General features: G+C 49.4%; 1 protein-coding gene and 2 long non-coding RNA genes across 8 annotated transcripts in view; 1 reads left to right on the top strand and 2 right to left on the bottom strand.

Annotated features, from left to right (window-relative positions):
• Positions 1 to 4,021, bottom strand: part of SLC6A9 (solute carrier family 6 member 9) — a 35,461-nt gene extending 31,440 nt beyond the window's left edge. Inside the window, exon 1 of one of the 5 annotated variants that reach the window (XM_037998361.2) lies at positions 3,783 to 4,021. The gene's annotated coding sequence lies outside the window, so the exon portion shown is untranslated. Of the gene's footprint in view, positions 1 to 3,570; positions 3,608 to 3,782 lie in introns of those variants that run through there. The other 4 variants (XM_037998327.2, XM_007979034.3, XM_037998348.2 and 1 more) reach the window with 4 other exon arrangements.
• A 710-nt stretch (positions 4,022 to 4,731) lies between these two features.
• LOC103224946 (uncharacterized) lies at positions 4,732 to 9,988 on the bottom strand. 2 transcript variants are annotated; one of them, XR_005240442.2, is made up of 3 exons: positions 9,111 to 9,988; positions 7,501 to 7,667; positions 4,732 to 6,793 (listed from the first exon to the last, which is right to left on the bottom strand). It is a non-coding gene; the product is annotated as an uncharacterized lncRNA (long non-coding RNA). The 2 variants fall into 2 exon arrangements; XR_005240443.2 differs by having other exon boundaries at positions 4,732 to 6,790.
• An 11,341-nt stretch (positions 9,989 to 21,329) lies between these two features.
• The window catches only part of LOC119624366 (uncharacterized), a 29,567-nt gene continuing 27,613 nt past the window's right edge, over positions 21,330 to 23,283 (top strand). Inside the window, exon 1 of the long non-coding RNA XR_005240444.2 lies at positions 21,330 to 21,837. This is a non-coding gene — a long non-coding RNA (uncharacterized lncRNA). The remainder of the gene's footprint in view (positions 21,838 to 23,283) is intronic.

The raw sequence follows: 23,283 nt of genomic DNA, 5'->3' as shown, positions 1-23,283 counted from the left end.
TAGACTCATTTATTCCACAATATTGATTGCAGGTCTGCTCTGGGCCAGAACTGTGCTAGGCACCAAGAACTCAAAGGTATCTGTACTCCTGCAGCTTACAGACTAAGGGGAAAGAGTTAAACTGATGACTAAAATTTAAAGAATTACAAACTGAGACCAGGAGCGGTGGCCCATGCCTGTAATCCCAGCGCTTTGGGAGGTCAAGGCAGGTGGATCACCTGAGGTCAGGAGTTCGAGACCAGCCTGGCTAACATGGTGAAGGCCCATCTCTATCACAAATACAAAATCAGCTGGGCAATGTGGTGGGCGCCTGTAATCCCAGCTACTTGGGAGGTTGAGGCAAAAGAATCACTTGAACCCAGGAGGCAGAGGTTGCAGTGAGCCGAAGTTGCGCCATTGCACTCCAGCCTGGGCAAAAAGAGCGAACCTCTGTCTCAAAAAATAAAAAAATAAAGAATTGCATACTGAGATAAAGGATGTAAAGAGAAAGATTGTGTTATGAGACTCTACAGTCGGGGGGCCTGGCCTTGTGTAAGACTAGGGGAGGCCTTCCCTGAGGAAGTGATGTTTAAGGGTCTAAAGAAGTAAATTAGGCAAAGTGGCAATAATGAGGAAGAGAAGAGGAAGAGAGAGTCAAGCAAATGAAACAATATGTGGAAAGGCTCTGAGGCTGGAGCTCAGATAGTCAGGGGGAAATGGTCAAAGATTAAAGTGGACAGAGAGGCCTGGCCAGGGCCTTTGGGGTCTGGATTTTGGTCTTCATCTTGAGGGCAAGGGTGGCTATTGAAAGCTTTTAAGCAAAAGATCAACTTCAAGGAGGAGCAATTGGTGGAATGTGCATCTTGAAACCATCCCCCTAGATACAGTGTGGAGAAAGGACTGGAGGGAGGCTGAAGTAGAAGAGAGGAAATCAATTAGAAATGGGCCAGGCCAGGCCAGGCCGGGTCCGGTGGCTCACGCCTGTAATCCCAGCACTTTGGGAGGCCGAGGCAGGTGGATCACCTGAGGTCAGGAGTTGGAGACCAGCCTGACCAACATGGAGAAACCCCGTCTCTATAAAAATACAAAATTAGCCAGGCGTGGTGGCACATGCCTGTAATCCCAGCTACTCAGGAGGCTGAGTCAGGAGAATCGCTTGAACTCCGGAGGTGGAGGATGCAATGAGTCGAGATGGCACCATTGCACTCTAGCCTGGGCAACAAGAGTGAAACTCCATCTAAAAAAAAAAAAAAAAGAAAGAGAGGAAGGAAGGAAGGAAACAAGGAAGAAAGGAAAGGAAAGGAAAGGAAGAAAGGGGCCAGGTCAAAAATGAGGGGGCTCAGGTTAGGAAGGTGACAATAGGGTGAGGAGAGGTGCACAGATTTCAGATAAATATAAAAGGCAACATGGGAAGACTTGGTGATGAATCAGACTGGGTAGGGGGAGGGATAAGAAGGAGTCTCTGGTTTCTGTTGGTGCAGTGGGAGGAAGCCCATCCCAGAGGACAAACGATGGTGAGGCTGCAGGTTCGGTGCGGGAACAGGAGGGCTGGGTTGGACAAGCTGGTCTGAGCTGCGTGTGAGTCACCCAAAGGCAGATGTTGAGACATCAGTCACAGAACCCTGGCCCATCTTGACAGTGTCACCGCTGAGTATCAGGGCTGTCAGGTCAATCAGTTTTAACGGTCCGTCTTGGAAAAGCCCTGGAGTCCTCACTGGGGATGGAAAGGTGACAGGCTCTTTCCCTGGCTTCAAGGACCTCACAGTTTAGTAGGTAGGTAGAGGAAGAAGCATAATTTCCATTCACTGTGATGGAGGAAGTGGAGGAGTTGTGGGAGCAGGAAACAGCCCTTAGTTCTACCTGGGAGCCCAGGTCAGCAACCTGCGGCCATCTGCCGCCACGTGAGACTACCCAGCATTTGCAGAAGGCTCCTGCTTCATGCCTTTGCCCCAGCACCCGTTCCCTCTTTTTTGAGCACCCTTGTCCCGATATCCACCTGTATATATCCTACGCATCCTCAAAACCTATCCCAATGCTATTATCTTCATGAAGCCTTCCTAGGTTCTCCCCGTTGCTGTCAGCCTTTCTACTGTACCCCCACACTGTGTACGTCTCAGCACGCTTGCCACACGTAGCAACTGCGGCATGCTTCCTCGTGCCCAAGTCTGGCTCCCCACTAGATGGAGAGTTCTTCCAGGGCAGAGGTGTGCTGCTTCTGTGTTTCCAGAGCCGGGAACTGAGCGGGTACAGCCGCAGTCGCCGCATAGGCCAAGTAAAGGGGGCGTTTTCTCTGCGGTCGTTGGAAACACTTGAGCATGCTCAGTGTCGCCCATTAGTCGCTAGAACCAGTCCCCTCACCCACTACTCTCCAACCTTCTGATGCTCCCTCACTTTGGGAGTCTTTAACCTTTCAGGTTATTCTCTCCTTCCCCATTCCTCGCCCCGCAGCCTTCATTTCCCAACGGCCGCACCCTCACGCTTCCTTCAGCGGAGAAATAGACCGCGCTTTGTACGGAAGCTGTCAGCGAGCCGGGGTCCAGTCTCCTTTAAGAGTGATCCGCGAGGGGGTGTGGCTTGCCGAGAGCAGGCCCGAAAGGGGGTGCGGCTCCTTTAGGTATCTGCGGGCCCGAGGCGCGGAGGCCCCGGGCCGGCAGGCAGGGGCGCGGTCGGTCTCAGAGCAGTGGCACCGCCCGCAGCGTCCCGGTTCCTCGAAGCGGGGCGCGTCCGCTTTAATCGGGAGAGAGATGTGGGGGCACGGGCGTTACATCAGCCGCCACGTGTGGGCCTCAGCTGGCGTGGAGGCGGCGGCCCCGCCCCCGGCCCCTGCGGTGGAAAAGTACCGGGGCGCCGAGGTCCCCGCCCCACGGCCCCGCCCCCGGGCCGGCTCCGGCCCCTCCCGGCCCTCCGGGCAAGCCCCACTCTCCCGCCCGGCCCCGCCGCCGGTTCGCGATCTGCAGTGGCTGCCGGGTGCGGAGCGCCGGCCGAGGGTGGGCGCCCAGGGCTGCTAGGCCCCTGCCCTCACCTGCGGCCGCCCGGCCCCGCCCTAGGCGTGCCGGTAATGAGGGTTGGGGTGGGGAGGGCACGGATTCTTTCCAGGGTAGCAGCCCCCAAAGAACTCCTCGCTCGCTCGCAGTCCCTTCCCAAAGCCGCGGCCAGAGCGCGGACAAAGAGAGGCTGAGTGCGCCAGGACTCTCGCGCGCGGCTTCCCGGGTCCCGCGGGCGCACGGACACGGGCACCGGCACCGGCACCGGGAGGGCAGATAGGGAGGCAGGCCGGCTGGAGGGACCAGATAGGCAGCCAGGCTGGCGGGCGCTGAGAGGCGCTGGAGCGAGCGGGAGCCCGCACGCTAGGCGCAGGCACGGCCGATTATCGACCCCCTCAGGCCCCCAGAGCGCAGAACCACTGGCTCCCCGGACGGACCGTGCCACGCTCTGGCTCCGGCGCTACCCGCACAGCCTGCGCCCGCCGCCCCCGATCGAACCGGCGTCTGGCGCCCCCCTCCCACCCCACGCAGGAGCTCCCCCCGCTTCCCTCTCCCTCCCGCTTCAGCTCCTTGGTGACAGCGGTGACACCCAGCCGCGCGCACCTACCCCGACCTTTGCGGCGAGACAGACATCCTGGTGCGTGCACCCACACTCTTACCCACAGATGCCCGCATACATGCGCGATCTCACACACACACACACACACACACACACACACGCACACGCTGGTCCTGGGGCTCAGCCCCGCGTCGGCTCAGACCGACGGCAGGACCGACGGAGGCGCAGGCCCCAGCGTTCCCTTCCCCCAGCCCCCTTACCATGCTGCAGCCCCCTGCCCAGGCGTGCTGGGTCCGCACCGCGGTGCGCCCAGGTGGCTTTCTTAAAGTGAAAGTTGCATCAGCTTCCCGAGGCTCTGTGCCGCGCCCGCCCCGCCGCGCCGCTCGCAGCTCTTCCACAGCCTGTTGTGTTTTGGTTTCGGGGAGGCGGGGGCTAAGAGTTTGGTGAAAGTTTGAAGAGTGGAGAAGGCTTGGGAGATCTAGCCAAGTCCCTCCCCTACCCGAAGAGCTCCCCTGGCCGTCCTCCCCTCTTCATCCCATCCCCTCCCCCCGTGCAGACTTCTCAGGCTCCTCCTCCCAGGGAATAAAATTACAAGTCTCTCCAGCTTTCAAATGATTGATCCCCATGAACCCCTGGGAGTGGGCTCCACAAAGGAGCCCCCTTCTCCGCCCCTGCCTCGCTGCCCTCCAGCTGGGGCCCTTGAGCAAGCAGATGTGGTCCCCTTCGGGCTAGGGTGGAATAAAGCCAGAAGGCCTGGGGCACTTTGGGGGGCTGAGGCTGGAGTTAGCCCTCCAGGCCCCTGGCCTTCTGCGCCTGCGTTTCCCCTAGAGAGAAGTCAGAGCAAATTCCATTCCCTTTGGAGCAGAGCCGCTAGAGACTGTGGGCACTGCTGGGTAAGGCCTAGGTCCTACTCCTTGGAACTAGAGGGCTCCCTGGAGCCCTTTCTCAAATTTCCCTCCTGGACCACAGGCTTGGTCAGCTCTACTTTTGAGGTGGTGTTACAGGGGCTGCAGACACCAACCTGGGATCCCTCCTCCTTCCATGGTGAGACAGACCTGGGTTACAATCTCAGCTAAAAAAAAAGTCTTTGCCAAAAGGAGCATTGTGAGCCTCGGTTTCCTCCTCTGTGAAATGGAGAGAAGGGGCTAAGGAAATGCATGTGTGTGTATGTAAAGCCCATTGCTCCAGGCTGCCTCTGGGGACGGGTGCCTGGCATGTGGAATGAGGCTCCCACATTTGCATACCTTGTGAGAGCCACCACCTTTCAGGGAAAGTGGCCAGTTAGTACTGTCAGAGGAACTGGTTTTTGCCCCAACCTGAGTGGGGCATCTGCTCAGGGAAGGGGCCCAACCTACAGAGGCAATTTCTACTTTGGACCCTGAGTCCTCACCATTTTCTGGTCACGAAACAGTTTAATTTTTTTCCTTGGGACTGTCAGCCTCCAATACATGCCAAACTCATATGAAACCAATTGTTGAGTGAGATTGCAGTTTATTAATTTATCAGAGGCACTGAACAAGATAACAGGCATCAAGCCCAGGCATTCCCTGCAATGCAAGCTCTTTCAGGCCACACGCAGTCCATTCCACAAACCTTTCTCAGAGCCAAAGTACAAAGACAGCTCTCTGTTGTCTCCTATTCACATTGGACTCCTGATCAGATCTGGGAAGACACCTTAGTCTTATCAGCAAGATTATTTTCATTTTCACTTTGTCCCCAAACCTAGTAGATATAGTATGCTTGGGATTTTTATTCTACAAACCAAGTGCAGGTGTTTCTTGTGTGAGTTGTGTGCACACACACCTGGATCTGGGCAACCTGTTGTGTCTGTGCCCCCAGACGCCTGAGCCCCTGATTGTGTATTTGTGTAGGTACATCTGTGGAAGACTGTGTGCACTGCAGCAGGTCTGTGTAGTTGTGTGTGTGCCCAGTTCCTGGGACTGGGCAGATGGGGTCCAAGCCCTCTACATCTCTCCTGCCAGGACTTAACTTCCTCCATAAATTGTTTTTAGGATCTTCCTCCTTGCCTCCTCCCTGGGGCTCATCAAAAGGGATACCACCCCAGGGAAGGCAGATGGAGGATGTTGAAGAGGCCCCCAAGTAGAGGAAGGCGGACAAGGAAGAGTATGAAGGGGAAAAGGTCTCCCTCCTTCTCCCTTCCAGCAGTAGGCTGGGCTGGGGACAGGCCTAGAAGAGGGCACTGAGTGCTAAGAACACAGTGAAGATTCTGAGAGTTTTCATGGCTCAGGGAATCCATATGAAGGGAGGCGGGTGTGAGGTGCTGAGAGCAAGATTCCAGGATGCCTTCAGGCCTAGGGGCTTGGGGCCTGGGCAGTTAGAAGAGAGGGGGATGGGTGCTCAGGGGCCAGCCCTCTGAGGCTCCGTCAGAATGAAGAAGGCTTGGGGACTAACCTGGGGACAGGGAGGCAGCCTAGCACTTTAGCCCATGGGGTGAAGAAAAGAGAACATTTTCCTTGGAGTGTTTAGGAAGATTGGGGATGTTGGCCAGAGGGCTTTATTAAACTAACACTGGCAGAGCACAAAGTCTATTTGTATACATAGAAACAGATTCATGAATGTGTGTTTTACCCACCTTGACCCAGAAAGAGCTTCAGGAAACCGCACAGTGAGCTGTGTCCTGAGGAGACACTTGTGAGAAAGCTTCTGGTTTGAAAAGCCATCTCCTTGAGACAGGGACTAGAGAGGCTGTTTTTTCCAATCAGAATGAGGTGCAAAGGAGGCAGGTCTGGGCCCAGCCCAGGTCAGAGCTGGGATAGCCTCCGTCCCTGGCTGTGAGCCCCTGGCTCTGAGCAGCTGGCCCGCAGGGTGGGAAGGGCATGGCCAGCCTGGGCCACTGTGGGGCAAGCAGGGGGATCAGGACTGAGGACAGACTGGGGCGGGGGAGGGGATGGGGGGACTGATGGGGTCAGCCAGTTTGACTGGCCTGCTTCTTCCTGGGGCAGGGCTGCAGCGGGCTAGGGGGCCCACTCACTGCAGGCTGAGATGTGTCTCAGGAGCCTCCAGTTACCGCAGCCAGTGGAGCTATTTCCTGGGAGGGCTGCATCCAGCGTCAGAGCCCCCAGGGCTGGCTGGTTTCCTCCAGTGGTGTCATCAGCCTGCAGGATCAAGGCCTCTGTTTTGGGATGCACGTGAGTCAGTTTAGGTGTGTGTCTAGTAGGAATACGAATAATGCCAGACTTCGGCCACTTCTGATGGTCACTGCAAGAGCTGGGAGCACTGGGCACCTTGACGGATGGGTGCTGGGGACCTGCTGAGAAGGTGGGGGAAGGTGGACGTTGCCTATAGTTGAAGCCAGGCATGGCTAGGGGTCTCCACCTCCTTAGAACCCCAGCCTCAGTAGCCGGGAAGCATCACTGGGAGGTGCCTGCCTGGGCTCTGCTCTCAGATTCCTCCTTTCTTGAACCTGGAGCCCAGTGGCCAGTGTCTGGCACCTCCCCTGCCCTGTCCCAACGCAGAGAAGCAGCTTAGATTGGTTCCAGATCCGAGAGCTGTCTCTGGGGCTCCAGGTACCCCTTAGGCCATCCTATTGTGGTTTCTTTCCCCCTGAAACCCCACCAGCCCAGCCCCGCCACCCCAGCTCCAGGACAGCGTAAGCTAATCATGGGGCTCAGAACAGGGGTTCCAGGCTGGACCTCCGTGGCTCCAGGTAGAATCAGGCATATGGACAGGAAGTACTGACTTTGGCCTTGTCCAAGGGGCAGCCCCAATCTCGGGAGCTTTGAACACCCAGACTCCTAAATAGCTTTGAGCTCCCGAAGTCCCGAATTCCCAATGTCAGGGGTGCCAGAGCGCCTAACACTGTAAAGGACCCAAACCCCAGAGCCCCCAGTACCCCATTCCCAGGGGGCCTGGGGTACCCAACATCCAGACCACCCCATGTTCATAACATCCCATTTTCAGAGTGCCAGTGTTCCAGTTCACTGGACCTAGAGGGAGGGAGTGGGGTCCCTGCATTACCAAGGTCCTTCAATGACCTATGATCTGAGGAGTGGCCGTGACTGAAGTTGGGGCTGGGGTAGTGCTGGCAGCTTCCTCGATGCTCCCATCCTCGGTCTGGAGAGGTCGAGCAGACTTGCAGGTGGGATGGCGTTTCCTCTGGCCTCAGCCCAGCCTGGTCACAGGCCCTGTGGCATTTAATGTCCATTTATTCACTCACCAAATATTAGTGCGCATCTGCCATGTGCTGGGAATTGAGCTACTCTCTGGGAGTACAACTGTGAGAGAGAAGGGGTTCCTGTTCTCCCAGATGGGACAGGTGATGACATTGTGCCTGTGCTGGTATGTCAGTGTGGCTCAGCCGTCTGTGGTCCATGTGTGGCTGCGGGCATGGCTATGAGAATGAATGGCTGTGTGATGGTGTTGGCGTGAGGCTGTGCCCGCAGCCCACAGCAGCAAGCTAATGTGTGTGACTATAATGGCGGGTCTGGCTATGTCTGTCTGTCCAGCCATCCTAATAATCCCTCTTTGCCTCACTGCTATTTCAAAGATTGGAAGTAAAGCCCCCCTTCCCCTCAGACCCGAGGTACCGAGGGTCAGGCCTCCCTGTAGGGAGGAACAGACTGGTTCCTGAGCTAGAGACTGACCCCGGAGCCGCTCTGCAGCAGGGCTAAAGATTTCTCCCACTGCTCCTGCCCCTGCTGGACCCAGAGCCTCTTTGGATTGGGAAGACAGGAAGAGGGGTGGCTATAAGCCGAGCAGTCGACACCAAAAATAGCCATCTGCCCTGGGGAGGATCCTCTGGCACCACTCCCTCCTCCACTCCAGCCCAATCCGGCCCACTGACCTAGAGCCTCGGTAGGGCTCCTGTCTGACTCCACTTCCCCAACTCCTATCTGAGTAACCCTCTCAGATTCAAAGGAGGGACAGAGCAATGATGTCACTACAAATGATGACATCATAAAGAGCTCTGGCATCACAAGGAGCGACCCCAGGCCCCGGGCGGGGCTCCATCTGCTGGCAGCTCCCCAGCAGGGATGGCAGGGCTGGATAAGACCTGTGCGGGGCCCTGCCTTATCTGTCCCCCACACATATGTGATAAGCCTCTTACCATGGGCTGGCCCAGGGAGCAGGTGGGGAGCAGGCTGGAAGAGGGGAAAGGCCAGCTGGGGCTGGCTGAGCTCCAGGGAAGAAAGCCAGGGTCAGGGAGTCCTGGCAGAACCCCAGCAAGGGGAGATGCGGGGTCACTGTTGGGGGCAGTGTGGAGCTGTGGTTAGGGTCATGGATTCTGAAGCCAGGCTGCCTGCATTTGTATTCCAGGTCTCCACTTAATGGCTATGTAAGCAGACCTCAGCTTCCTCAATATTCCTCACCAGGAATACTATTAATATTAGCAGTGACTATCAACCACGGTATTGTTGTGGGGATTAAAGGATTTAATGTGTGTAAAATCGGCACAGAAGAGGGCCTGGCTCATAGAGAGCACTCATCCATCCTCCTTCCTAGATCTGATCTTCCCCGGGAGCTGCCCACCGTACCCAACGGCATACTTGGGTGGCCGGGGCCTAGCTGGGGTTTCCAAAAACTGCCCAGCCCCCCACACATCCCACACCTACCCTGTCTGTACTCACCCTGAAACTCCCCAGGAATCCTGGCCTTTTCGGCATATTTTCTTCCAGCAATCTCCCCAGACACATTGTGGCCCTGGTGCCCTCTGGTGACAAAAGCCATACATGGCAGTTACAGCTGCATCCCCAGGACACATTGGACCAGACAAGGTGCTGCCCCTTGTCTGATTATTTTATGCCATCACATCAGGTTTTCAAAGTAGGAATTACCTGCGTTTTCTGGAATGAGAGCTCAGGCAGGTTAAATAATTGGCTGCAGGTTACAGAACTAATAGGTGGTAGAACGTGAACTTGAATTCAGGTTGGCCTGTGTCCAAAACCTGAACTTGAATTCAGGTTGGCCTATGTCCAAAAGCTATTATTTCACCCCATGCACAATATACTTGGGGGGATGTGCTGGCATGGCCACAGGGCCCAGTAGGTGTTTTACATTATGAGCCACTCTGCTAGTTTGAGTATACCTGTGGTTGAGTGTATGGCCGTTGAGATTCTCCATCTGTGAATATAGAATAGTGTGACCTGGTGTGTTGGCTTTTTTGTGACTTTGGTGTGGCTGTGTGATTGTATTGTGTGAGTGCAGCCATGGTTGGGCTTGTTGTGAGAGATTAGCCGTGGCGTGAGGGGCTGGCCTGACTCGTGTGTGTGTGTGTGTGTGTGTGTGTGTGTGTGTGTGTGTGTCGGTATGACTGTGTGGTGGAGGGATGTATAGCCAGTGGGATTGTGTAGGGAAAGGTGACGAAGGGCCCTGAGTTCCCAGCGCCACTTGCCTTTTTGGTCCTAGGCCTGCATCTGCTCACCATGACTGCATGATGGATGGCTTCACATGCCGAACACACTCCCAGGGGACTACTCGGTTTCTCCTTCCCCCACCCCCCCTTTTACTTTTCGAGGAAGTAAAGCAAATAGTACCACAGATGGAGTTGGTCTTCCTTTTTTCCATGGGATATTTGTGAAAGCATTTTACATGCCTTTGAGTGATATCTAAAAAGAAGTGTCATTTTTAAAAAGTCAATGTGACTATTCTAATTAATTGGAACATCAATTCTCAGGGTGTTGATTGCAGATCCCTGGGAATCTTTAAGACTCTTACAGGGGATCCACAAGGCAAAAGCTATTTTCCTAAGAATATTAAGTTGTTATTTGCCACTTTCACTTCATCGATATTTGCACATGACGTAAGAGCAACAGTGGGTGAAACTGTTGGCACCTAAGCATGAATCAAGGCACGGCACCCAACTGTACCAGTAGTCTTTGTATTCTTCTCCACCATGGTGCGTGAATAGTAACAATAGGAGGAAAACAAAGGGCCAGTTTTGCCTTATTTATTTATTTCCTTTTTTTTTTGTGATGAAGTCTCACTTTATCACCTAGGCTTGAGTGCAGTGGTGTGATCTAAGCTCGCTGCAACCTCCACTTCCTGGGTTCAGGTGATTCTTCTGCCTCAGCCTCCTGAGTAGCTGAGATTACACGGGCACACCACCATGCCTGGCTAATTTTTGTATTTTTATATTTTTAGTAGAGACAAGATTTCACCATGTTGGCCAGGCTGGTCTTGAACTCCTGACCTCAAGTGATCCACCCACCTGGAACTCCCAAAGTGCTGGGATTACAGGATTGAGCCACCATGCCCAGCCTCAGTTTCTCTTTAAAAGTCCTTGGTGAAGCAGTAAAATTATTATTATTTTTATTTTTAAAGGCATCTGTTTTTTTCGTTTTATACTTTAAGTTCTAAGGTACATGTGCACAACGTGCAGGTTTGTTACATACGCATACATATGCCATGTTTGTTAGCTGCACCTATTAACTCGTCATTTACATTGAGTATTTCTTCTAATGCTATCCTTCCCCCAGATTCCACCTCACAACAGGCCCCGGTGTATGATGTTCTCCTCCCTGTGTCCAAGTGTTCTCATCGTTCAGTTCCCACCTATGAGTGAGAATATGCAATGTTTGGTTTTCTGTCCTTGTGAAGCAGTAAAATCACTGTTTTGTGATTTCATGTATCAGTAGTTACTTTATTTTTATTATGGATTGGTATTTCATTGTATAGACACATAATTTGCTTAAACATTTACATGTTGATGGACATTTAGGCTGTTTTCTGTTTCTTGGTATTATGACTAAAATTGATATGCACATTCACATGCAGATCTCTGTGTGGATGTATATTGTCATATCTCTTGAATTAATGCTTTGGAGTGGGATTGTTGGAGCATATGATAGGTACTTTTATAAGAAATTTCCAGTTTCCCAAAGTTGCTGTACTATTTTGCATTCTGATCAGCAATTTTGAGACTTCTAGTTGCTCTACATTCTCACCAACTTATCAACCTTTTAAACTTTAGCAATTGTAATAAGTGTACCGTGGCATCTTATCGTGGTTTTAATATGCAATTTCCTGATGATTAATGATTTGAGCATCTTTTCATGGACTTTTTGCCATTCATATATCTTCTCTAGTGAAGTATTCATTCAAATCTTTTGACTTTTTTTTAAATTGAAATTATTTTTGAGACAGGGTCTCACTCTGTCCTTCAGGATGGAGTGCAGTGGCACAAGGCTCACTGCAGCCTCGACCTCCTGGGTTCAAGCCATCCTCCTACCTTAGTCTCCTGAGTAGTTGGGACTACAGGCCTACACCACCATGCCTGGCTAATTTGTTTATTTTTTCTAGAGACAAGGTCTCACTATGTCATCCAGGCAGGCCTTGAACTCCTGGGCTCAAGTGATCCTCCCACCTCCCAAAGTGCTGGGATTATAGGCATGAACCACCATGCCTGGCCTTTTTGACCATTTAAAAAATGAGTTTGCATTATTATCACTGAGTTGTAAGAGCACAAATATTTTTCACAGTCTGTTTCTTATCTTTTCATTTTCTTAACAGTGCCTTTCAAAGAACAGAAGCTTTTCATTTTGATAAAAATAAATTATTTTTTTCTTTTATAGTTTGTACATTTTGAGTCCTATCTAAGAAAATATTTACCCAACTCAGGACCCTCAAAGATTTCCCCTTATGGTTTTGTCTAGAAGTTTTATAACGGTAGCTATTACTTTAGTTCTATGATCCATTTTGCTTTATTAAACTGTGCAAGGGAAGGAGTTGAGCTTTGTTTGTCTTTGTTCTTGTTTTGATTACGGATTTCCAATTGTTCCAGCACTGTTTGTTGAAAAAACTGTCCTTTTTCTATTGAATTAACTTGTGATCTTTGTCAAAAGTCAATGGATCGTGAAGATGGAGGTGGTGGCTCATGCCTGTAATCCCCACACTATGAGAGGCTGAGGCAGGAGGATCACTTGGGGCTAGTAGTTTGAGACCAGCTTGGGCAACATGGCAAGACCCCATCTCTACAAAAAATAAAAAAAGAAATCAGTGGACCATATATGTACAGATCTATTTTGGATTCACGCCTGTAAGATACTGAGCATCGGCTGGGCGCAATGGCTCACGCCTGTAATCCCAGCACTTTGGGAGGCTGAGGCGGGCAGATCACCTGAGCTCGGGAGTTTGAGACCAGCCTGACCAACATGGAGAAACCCCGTCTTTACTAAAAATACAAAATAGCTGGGCATGGAGGCGTATGCCTGTAATCCCAGCTACTCAGGAGGCTGAGGCAGGAGAATCACTTGAATCCGGCAGGCGGAGGTTGCAGTGAGCTGAGATTGAGCCATTGCACTCCAGCCTGGGCAACAAGAGTGAAACTCCGTCTCAAAAACAATAAAATAAATAAAAGATACTGAACATTTTTTGATCTGTATGTCTTTATGTCGGTACCACACTGTACTGATTATTTTATATTGTCTAGAAGAAGCAGTAACATTATTAACTTTACTAAGTCTTAAGCCTTGATTATATGTCTTTGAAATATTTTGTGTGACAAAATGGGAAGTATGCTTATCTCAAGGAAAAGCACTTACGCAATTGAATTGTGAACTGAATGCACCAAACAACAGTTTTACTTAAAAGAACAAATGGGCCGGGCGCCGTGGCTCAAGCCTGTAATCTCAGCACTTTGGGAGGCCGAGACGGGCAGATCATGGGTCAGGAGATCGAGACCATCCTGGCTAACACGGTGAAACCTGTCTCTACTAAAAAATACAAAAAAAATAGCCGGGCGAGGTGGCGGGCGCCTGTAGTCCCAGCTACTCGGGAGGCTGAGGCAGGAGAATGGCGTGAACCCGGGAGGCAGAGCTTGCAGTGAGCTGAGATCCGGCCACTATACTCTAGCCTGGGCGGCAGAGCCAGACTCTGTCTCAAAAAAAAAAAAAAAAAAAGAACAAATGACAAACTATAGTTATCAGACTTGGGTCTTTGGCATACTTTTTCTCAAAAGTGAATCAAGTAAGCCTATCAATGCAAGGAGAAGAAAATTAGTGTTCGTTGCCAATGACAAAATTAGCGTCTTCAAGTGAAAATTAGGATTTGGAAAACTGATATCTACTTACAGTGAGTCTGAAAGCTTTCAATTCTAATGAGACCAGTGATAGCATTGATGAGTGTGCTTTTTAAAAAATATTGTATAATGAAATGTGTCAACATTCGGGAGATCTGCATAACTCGGTGAACCAATATTTTCCAAATGACCAATAAGTAATGTTACAAAATCATGCATGAGTAAAAGATCTATTCAAAGTGCAAGGCAAACCAGTGGAGTGTACCGTTAACAGAGTATGAAATGTCCACGTATTAACTAACCTTTAAGAAACTACCACCTCGAGTTTTGGTATGGAAGAAAGAACAATAGCCACAATTCACTGAAAAGGCTATTAAAATACTCCTCTCTTTCCCAACTACATACATCATGAAGCTGAGTTTTCATCACATATTTTAACCAAAGCAACCCATTGCAACAGATTGAATGCAGAAGCAGCTGAGAATCTAGCTGTCTTCTACAAGCCAGACAGTAAAGAGATTTGCAAAAGTGTAAAACGGTGCCACTGTTCTCACTAACATTTTGGTTTTAGAAAATATACAGCTATCTGGCTGGCCGCAGTGTCTTATGTCTGTAATCCCAGCACTTTGGGAGGTAGAGACGGATGGATCACCCGAGGTCAGGAGTTCTAGACCAGCCTGGCCAACATGGTGAAACCCCGTCTCTACTAAAAATGCAAAAATTAGCCAGGCGTGGTGGCAGGTGCCTGTAATCCCTGCTACTCAGGAGGCTGAGACAGGAGAACCACTTGAACCCAGGACGTGGAAGCTGTTGTAGTGAGCTGAGATTGCGCCATTGCACTCCAGCCTGGGTGACAAGAGCGAAACTGGGTCTAAAAAACAAAAACAAAAACGCAACAGAGAAAAGAAAATATACGGCTATCTTTCATAGGTATATTTTCTGTTAAAATATAATAAAAATATAGTTATTTTGAATTAATATATATTTTAACTTTCAGTTTTAATTTTGAATCCATTTGAAGATCATGAGATAAAACCACTTAAAATTCTTTGGGCTCTTAATTTTTTTTTTTTTTTTTGTGACGGAGTCTTGCCCTGTCACCCAGGCTGGAGTGCAATGGTGTGATCTCGGCTCACTGCAACCTCCTCCTCCCGGGTTCAAGAGATTCTCCTGCCTTAGCCTCCTGAGTAGCTGGGATTACAGGCACCTGCCAGCACGCTCAGCTAATTTTTTGTATTTTTAGTAGAGACAGGGGTTTCACCATGTTGGCCAGGCTGGTCTTGAACTCCTGACCTCAGGTGATCCGCCCACCTCAGCCTCCCAAAGTGCTGAGATTACAGGCATAAGCCACCGCACCCGGCTTCGGTTCTTAATTATTTTTAAAAGTGTGAAGGGGTCCTGAGACCACAAAGTTTGAAAACCACTAAATTAGAGTTTTGCTTTAAAAAGAAAACTTGCCAGGTGCAGTGGCTCACGCCAGTAATCCCAGCAGTTTGGGAGGCTGAGGGGGGCAGATCATGAGGTCAGGAAATCGAGACCATCCTGGCTAACACGGTGAAACCTCATCTCTACTAAAAATACAAATTAACTGGGCGTGATGGCAGGCACTTGTAGTCCCAGCTACTCGGGAGACTGAGGCAGGAGAATGGCATGAATCCGGGAGGCGGAGCTTGCAGTGAGCGAAGACTGTGCCACTGCACTCCAGCCTGGGCGACAGAGTGAGACTCTGTCTCAAACAAAACAAAACAAAACAAAACAAAAACAACTTGATTTTTTTTGCCCTAAACCTTTGTTCATATTAATGTACTATTAAAGAATAAGTTTATTTTACCACTACATTACAGTGCATATGAGCTACTGGTTTTTAGCATATTCCCAACGTGGTTGGCAGCATCTCCCTCCCTTGTGGAAGGTGCATATTGTCACCTGCTCCCCACACAGCCCCTGGTTTTCTCCCTCGGTGAGGGAGAAAAATGGATCTCTTCATAGTTACTGCCTCCAGGACATGTGACACCAGCTGGCCTGCCATGGGTTTGAAGCAATTTCTGGTGATCTTGGTTAATTCTCTCTCTTTCATTTCCAAGCACACTATTTATTTATTTATTTATTTATTTATTTATTTATAGATGATCTTGCTCTGTCACCCAGGCTGGGGTGCAGTGGTGTGATCACAGCTCACTGCTGCCTCAACTACTCAGACTCAAGTGATCCTCCCACCTCAGCCTTCCGAGTAGCATGTGCCACCATGACTGGCAGGTGCTAAAAACTCATTGTTTTTTGTTTTATTTTGGAGAGGCAGGGGTCTCACTGTGTTGCCCAGGCTGGTTTCAAACTCCTGGACTCAAGTGATCCACCCACCTTGGCCTCCCAAAGTGCTGGGATTACAGGTGTGAGCCACTGTGCCTGGCCCTCTAAGCACATTTGTAAAAAAGCTATTATTTTTGTGCACTTTCTGTGTTAAGAACTTTACGTTCATTTTCTCATTTAATCCTCACAATGACCCTGTGAGCTAGATACTGTTATTATTCCCATTTTATAGATAAGAAAACCCAACCTCAGAGAGATGAGGAGAAATCTGTTGGTATGTAACTGACCTTAAATCTTCTCTAATGCATAGATAAAAATTAAAGGTGACCTTAAATCCCTTTCAATGTATACATTTAAAAAGGTGTTCATCTAAAGTTTAGTACTTTAAGGATTGTTCTTAGTAACAAATTACCACTAAAGGGTTAGTAAAAAATTACCACACCAGCACAGATCCCACACCCTTAAAACTGAGCCCCAGCTGAGCCCTCACATTGGGCCCTTACCCCTGAGTCCTCTGAAGCCCCGTACAGTGTTGAGGACATGTGTGCCCCAAACCTGAACCCTTATACTGCTGTCTTGCCTAATTTTTTTTCCAGAACCTTAATACTGGGTCTTCATACCCATTTTCCTCCCTGGAACCTCCCTGAGCCCTTACTTGAGGCAACATTTGTGAACTCTTCACCTGAGTCTACATATTTGACCTGCTGGTCAGCCCTGACAACAGAACCCCACGTTTGAACCACTTAACTAGCAGCAGAGTGAGACTCTGAGACCATTCCTTTAGAGGGAGCAGCAGAGGAAGTGGGAGCTGGAGGGGAAGGGAGTGGTGGAGACAGGGGTGTGAGCTGGGAGAAGCAGGCATGGGGGAGAACCCTGGGCTGTCAGCCCCTAGCTATGGTCGGGAATGTTCCCAGACAGCACTGACCTTTCACCCCTACCCGCCTTGGTGCGAGGATTGACTGTCTCTGCCATCCTCGCTTCCGGGACCAGAAGCCACCTCTGGAGCAACTGGGGCATCCCCATGGCAACCATGCCAGGCCAGCTTGGGAGAGGCGTGGGGCTCCTTCACAGCCTTTTATTGCCCTAAAACATAGGTTGACTCTCTCATCCTGGCAACCCTCGGGGCGCTGCAGATCACAGTGTCCAGAGGGAAGGGGCCGTTGCTCCTAGCAGGTCTCCTGATTCAGGAAAAAGCGTTTCTCTGGTCTCGGCCAGATCCTTCCTGGGCTGATCTATTGGGAAGCCCAAGCTCTCTGTCCTGGGCCCCTAGCCCCTGTCAACACCCTCCGCATGCACTGTGGCCGGAGAGCAAGAGGGAGTGGAGACAGTCTGAACTCTTTCCTCTGCCCGTCTGGGTGTGGGCTTGGTGAGACACTGAGGGCGGGGCATCATTACCTGAGTCCGTGGAGGGAGGGGTGACTACGGTGTGGTGGGGGCAAGGCCACTCAGGGCTTTGTGACCTAGACAGAGGCTTTATGTGGGTGATTAGCTGTCACGTTGGGTCTAAGCTCCTTACCCGCAGAACCTAGCTTTCCTGCCTGCCCCCAGGGCTAATCCAGAGGTGGGGGAGGGGCTAAAGACACTGGGCTCTGCCAGGGGCCTTGGTAGGTGCCAGTGACCTATTCTGTGTAACCAGCTGTGGCCTGTTCTCTGTGTATTTCTGCTTTTGTGAGTTTCTCTGGCTCTCCCTGCCTTTGAATATGTGCACCTGTGTTTCCTTCTGTCCCTCTCTCCATGTATGCCTTCTGTCCTGTGAACAGCTCTGTGACCCTGACTCTGGGAAGCTGTGGTTGTTGGCAGAAGGCAAGGACACCACTGAGTAATGGGTCACACAAGTCTCAATGACCGAACTGTGGTTGACAGAAAGTCTTGGGGACACCGATTTGTAGCTGGCGTGGGGTTTTAGATAACACAAGGTCCAGGTGGCAATGCATTTGGGATGCCTCAGGGTTTGAGGGACGTGGGGTTATTTGTAGTTGACACACAGATTAGGTGAGCCTGAGCTGTGGCGAATACGGAGTCATCTAGGTGACTCAGTGACAGCAATTCAAAAAGAACCAGAAGGCGGCAGAACAGTAGCAGTGGCTCTCCACCCACCCTGGAATGCATGGCTGTGTCTGGAGGCATTTTTGGTTGTAACACCTGAAGACGGGGCTGCTACTAGCATCTAGGGGGGCAGAGGCCAGGGATGCTGTTCGCTATCCTACAGTGCACTGGAAACTCCCCAACAACAAAGAACCATCTGGCCTAATGGACTGTAGACTCTGAAGCCAACTACCCAGGGTGAAATCCCAGCTCTCGCACTCTGCGGCCGTGGGCAAATCTCCTCATCTCTAACATGGGGCACCCAGGTAATACCCATCTAGGTTGTTGGGATTACTGAGCTGATGCTTGTAAAGTGTTCAAAATGCCAGTGCTGTTTATTGGTTCAGAGCTGGAGAAAACAAGAGTAGACCTGAATGGAGGAACACACCAGGTTCCCCTTTCTCATTTTGGCTTCTACTTCACACAGGTTTTTTCCATTGCCAAAGGCCACTTCAGTCTGACGTCATGTCAGTTTAATGGTATCAGAGGAAAAGAGAGAAGTGTTTCCATGTTTCGGTATAGTATTGCACTTATACATTCCGAAGAACGGCTCTGCTTAGCTGAGCTTGGCCATGATCACCCATAGTTTCTCGAGGTGCCATGGTTGAGATCGGAGCCATCTGCTTGGAGGAAGGACAGGCTGTTTTCCGCAGGGGCGGGATGTTCTTACCAGAAGGACAGAAGGCAGTCGAGTGACCAGGATGACAGATGCTGTTATGCAAAGGTTGTTGGTGTACCTGGGTTGGCACAGTGTCTGATCCAGGAGGATTACAGGTGACCTCGTGTTACGGGACTGCCCTGTGAGCTAATCTACCAAACTCTCAGAAACATTCAACTTTCTTGACACTTCCTCCTCCACCTGAAATCCTCTTCCCTAGCTTTTTGGACAGCAAAAAGCTTTTTTTTCCACCGACTGTCCTCCTTCTCCTCTGGCAGCACCTTCTGTCTCCTTTGCTGACTTCTCTTCTTGCCAAGCCTGGAAATGTCTGAGGCTCAATTCCGGACTCTCTTCTCCTTTTTCTCTGAACCTTCCTAGGATGCTCATCATGACATCATGTTGGGGACTTGACATCACCATGATGGGACTATTTACACCCTGGAATTTGGAAATGCTACAAATCAGTGTCTTATTTTTCTTGAAGAGACAATAGTTAAACGGTGGCCAGCACCCACTCTCCAACACCACTGTCACAAAAACTTTATTTTATCCAGGCCTGGTCTTACCCGCAACACTATTTCGCTCAAATTCTTTCTCAACATACTTTCACACACAATCCAGTGTTATCCCCAAACTATTTGACCCCAGTTTAGCCCTGAGCCCATTTTCATCCAGAATGTGTCCCTCCCACAGTCATTTGCATCCAATGTTCTCTAGACACCGCCATCAGCAACACAGACTCACGCATAACTAAGCTGCACATAACCCAATGTCATCACTAGGTGATGTGTCAGATCTGTGCCCTCCAGACCCTCCTAACACCATCATTGTCACCCAGTCTTGGTGTATGTAGATGTTTTCTTAACATTCTATTTAGGATGATCTTATCATGGAACATAAGAAAAATAAAACAGATGTCAGCCTATGTATGAAGAATTCATCTGCAAGATTTGGTAAAGGACAATAATAATAATAATAATAATAATAATAGCTAACATACATTAATTGGGTACTTGCTAGTACCAGGCCAATTCTATGCACTTTTTTTTGAGACAGAGTCTCACTCTGTCCCCCAGGCTGGAGTCTGGTGGGGGCAATCACGGCTCACTGCAGTCTTAACCTCCTGGACTCAAGTGATTCTCCTGCCTCAGCCTTGCAAGTAGCTGGGACTACCGGTACATTCTATTACACCTGGCTAATTTTTAAAAATTTTATTTGCAGAGATAGGGACTGCTGAAGTTGCCTAGGCTAGTCGCAAACTCCTGGGCTCAAGCAATCCTCTTCCTCAGCCTCTCAAAGTGCTGCGATTACAGGCATGGTCCACCATGCCCAGCCTAAGCACTATATATATACACACACATATATGTGTATGGGTACATATGTATATATATATATGCACACTCATCTAATCTTCACAACAATCCTATGAAGTACGTACTGTATGTTCTTCATTTTAACAGCTCAGGAAATGGATGTGCAGAAGTTAAGTAACTGGCTCAAGTTCATGTGGCTAGTAAATAGCAAATCTAGAATCTGATCTAGGCAGTGTGGCTTAAAAATATGCATTCTTAGCTGGGCACAGTGGCTCACACCTGTAATCCCAGCACTTTGGGAGGCCAAGAGGCAGGTGCATCACTTGAGGTCAGGAGTTCGAGACCAGCCTGGTCAATATGGTGAAACCTGGTCTCTACTAAAAATACAAAAATTAGCTAGGTGTGGTGGCATGCACCTGTAATCCCAGCTACTCAGGAGGCTGAGGCAGGATAATTGCTTGAACCCGGGAGGCCGAGGTTGCAGTGAGCCGAGCGAGATTGTGCCACTGCACTCCAGCCTAGATGATAGAGCAAGACTCAGTCTCAAAAAGAAAAAAAAAAAAGCATTCTCCGTACTAGTCCTAGGCTACAGACACATCCTTGAAAGTATTTATGCTTACTTTTGTTGTTGTTGTTGCCTCCTGTGATTAGAAAATATTATGTTTAGATATGCTTGTTTTTATTTTAAAATGTACAAGAAGAAGTAATGTTGTATTAGTCAGTAAGCCTCGGTCATAGAAATGTTTTCTTTGCAAAGGCCTGCCCATTTTTGTTTTTCTAAGATGAAGCAATTTTGTTCATAGCATTGAGCCACCCATTCCTCCAAGTGGGCTAATGAGAGGTTGGTTGTGAATTTTGATATGATGACCTTGGGGAGACAGAACCATAAGCACTGGTCCTGGGGTGAAGGGTGGTGGGGTAGGGAGGGAGGAGAAGGACAGATGGTGGGGACCAGAAGAACCAGGTCCAGACAGGCTCCAGCCTAGTCATGAGATGGGGCTGCCACGGTTGATAAATCCTTGAGGTTTGGTTGATGATCTGAGGCCCAACTCAACTCTTGGCTTCCCCGGAGCATTGCTGGGGAACCAGCACAGTGACATCAATGTCACTAATAGACCATCTGCCATCAGTCACATCCATCTTCAGGGAAAGAATGCCTAGATCGTGAGAGCATCCTGCCCTGGGACCAAGGATTTGAGAATTAGGGCATGAGTCGGGGTGCTACTTCCTTCCTTGTTTATATCACCTATTTCCTTCTTAGATGCCTGGTACAAGGAATAATTAGATAGGAACACATGGGTAGCTTAGATAGGGAAGAGGAAGATTCCCTTGGGAGTCTACAGACGCCATACTGCAACACGTTGGCATTAGAAGTAGGATTGTAGTGTCCTCTAGTGGACACTTTGTGAATTTACATAGTATTATTTACTGGATGTGGCCGATAAAGGCGGGCTGAATCCAAAAAAGGGAAGATTGACATCCAGAGTGTTTGGAAAGTGGGACCATAAGAGAATAGTGTGTGTGTGTGTATGTGTGTGCATACGTGTGTGTCGGAGGCTGTGTGGCTTCTCCTAACTTTACCATGCAGAAGTCAAGGAAACGGTTACAGAGGCAAAATGTGGGAGTAGCTAATGGCAATGGCCCAGAGAGATGAAAAAATGTGGGAAAACCAAAACTTGGAGGTAGGAACTTTCCGCTTCTTTTGGAGTACACAGAGGTGACTTAAGTAGGAAAAGAACGCATAGCCAGTAACTCTCCCAACAGAATTGGACTGGTGCCTGGGGTGATTCAGGATGTCCAGTTAAGCTGAGAAATACTGATTCCACGGATCCCCTTCATTCACTCAGAGCAGACAGAAGACCATGAGACTTCCTACCCACAGTGAGCTAAAAGGACACTTCTGTCAGAGTGGGGAAATAAAAGGGCTTTATGGGAAAGAAGATAAGAACAGATGAGTCAGAGGTTTCTGTTTAATGGTGAGTATTTTTGTCTTAAAATGTGTGTTTTTCTTCTTTGGAGAAGGTGCTGCACTCTTTTTGTGTTTTGAGCTGGAGGCTTTCTTTGATATGATTGGATTTGAAGCTGGTTGGTTACAAAGAATATTTGGGGCTTTAGGAAATATTCTTTATGTTTGGATGGCTTCTCCTAAGTACATAAATACATTGTTTTATTATTAACCTAAGTTTCTCTTGGTGAAATTTTCTGTGTGTTTGGCCACAGTATAATCTGTTTAATTTTTGAACACAGTAAGATTTACCTACAAGTTAGAGGTGTTGCAAAGTTGATTTATTCTGATAATGACTCATTTTCTTTGTTTTTGTGTGTGCACGCAGTGCATTGGGTTTAATAAGCTTTTTATTGAAGTAAATCATTCACACAGAAAAATTCATTAATCATAAGCATATAGCTTAATGTGTCATCACAACTTGAACACATCTGTGTAAACATAACTGTCTCAGTCTGCTGGGGCTGCTATAGCAAAATGCGACAGACTGGGTGGCCTCAACAACAGACATTTATTTCTCACAATTCTGGAGGCTGGAAAGTCCAAGATCAAGGTGCTGGCGGAGTTGGGTTCTGGTGAGGGCTCTCTTCCTGGCTGGTAGATGACTGCCTTCTCACTGTGTCTTCACAGTGTAAAGAGAGCATGAGCAAGTTCTGGTCTCTTCTTCTTCTTTTTTTTTTTTTTGACAGATTCTAGCTCTGTTGCCCAGGCTGGAGTTCAGTGGCATGATCTTGGCTCAGTGCAAGCTCCGCCTCCCAGGTTCACGCCATTCTCCTGCCTCAGCCTCCCGAGTAGCTGGGACTACAGGTGCCCGCCACCACACCGGGCTCATTTTTTTTTTTTTTTTTTTTTTGTATTTTTAGTAGAGACAGGGTTTCACCATGTTAGCCAGGATGGTCTCGATCTCCTGACCTCGTGATCTGCCCATGCTGGCCTCCCAAAGTGCTGGGATTACAGGCATGAGCCACTGCACCAGGCCCTGGTCTGGAGGACACTGATCCCATTATGAGGACCTTAACCTCATGACCGCATCTAAACCTAATTTCTTCCCAATGACCCCATCTCCTAATCCCATCACATTTGGGATTAGGGACTCAATGCATGAGTTTGGGGGGCACACAACATTTAGTTCATAATAATAACCATCCAGCAAAGATGCTTCTCTTGTGCTACCTCCCAATCCCAGGCCTCTGCCCCCACCAAGGTGACCACTAGCTTAACTTCTAACCACACAGAGGAGTTTTGCCTGTTTTTGAACTTCATATAATTAAAATTACACAGTATATATTCTTTTCTTTTTGAGACAAGGTCTCACTCTGCCACCTAGGCTGGAGTGCAGTAGCACAGTCTTAGCTCACTGCAACCTCTGCTTCCCAGGGTCAGGCAATCCTCTGACCTCAGCCTCCTGAATAGCTGG

This window comes from Chlorocebus sabaeus, chromosome 20 (assembly GCF_047675955.1).
Source record: "Chlorocebus sabaeus isolate Y175 chromosome 20, mChlSab1.0.hap1, whole genome shotgun sequence".
Lineage (NCBI taxonomy): Eukaryota > Metazoa > Chordata > Mammalia > Primates > Cercopithecidae > Chlorocebus > Chlorocebus sabaeus.
Note: the sequence above shows the minus strand (reverse complement) of the source record. Positions and strands in the feature narration are given on the sequence as shown.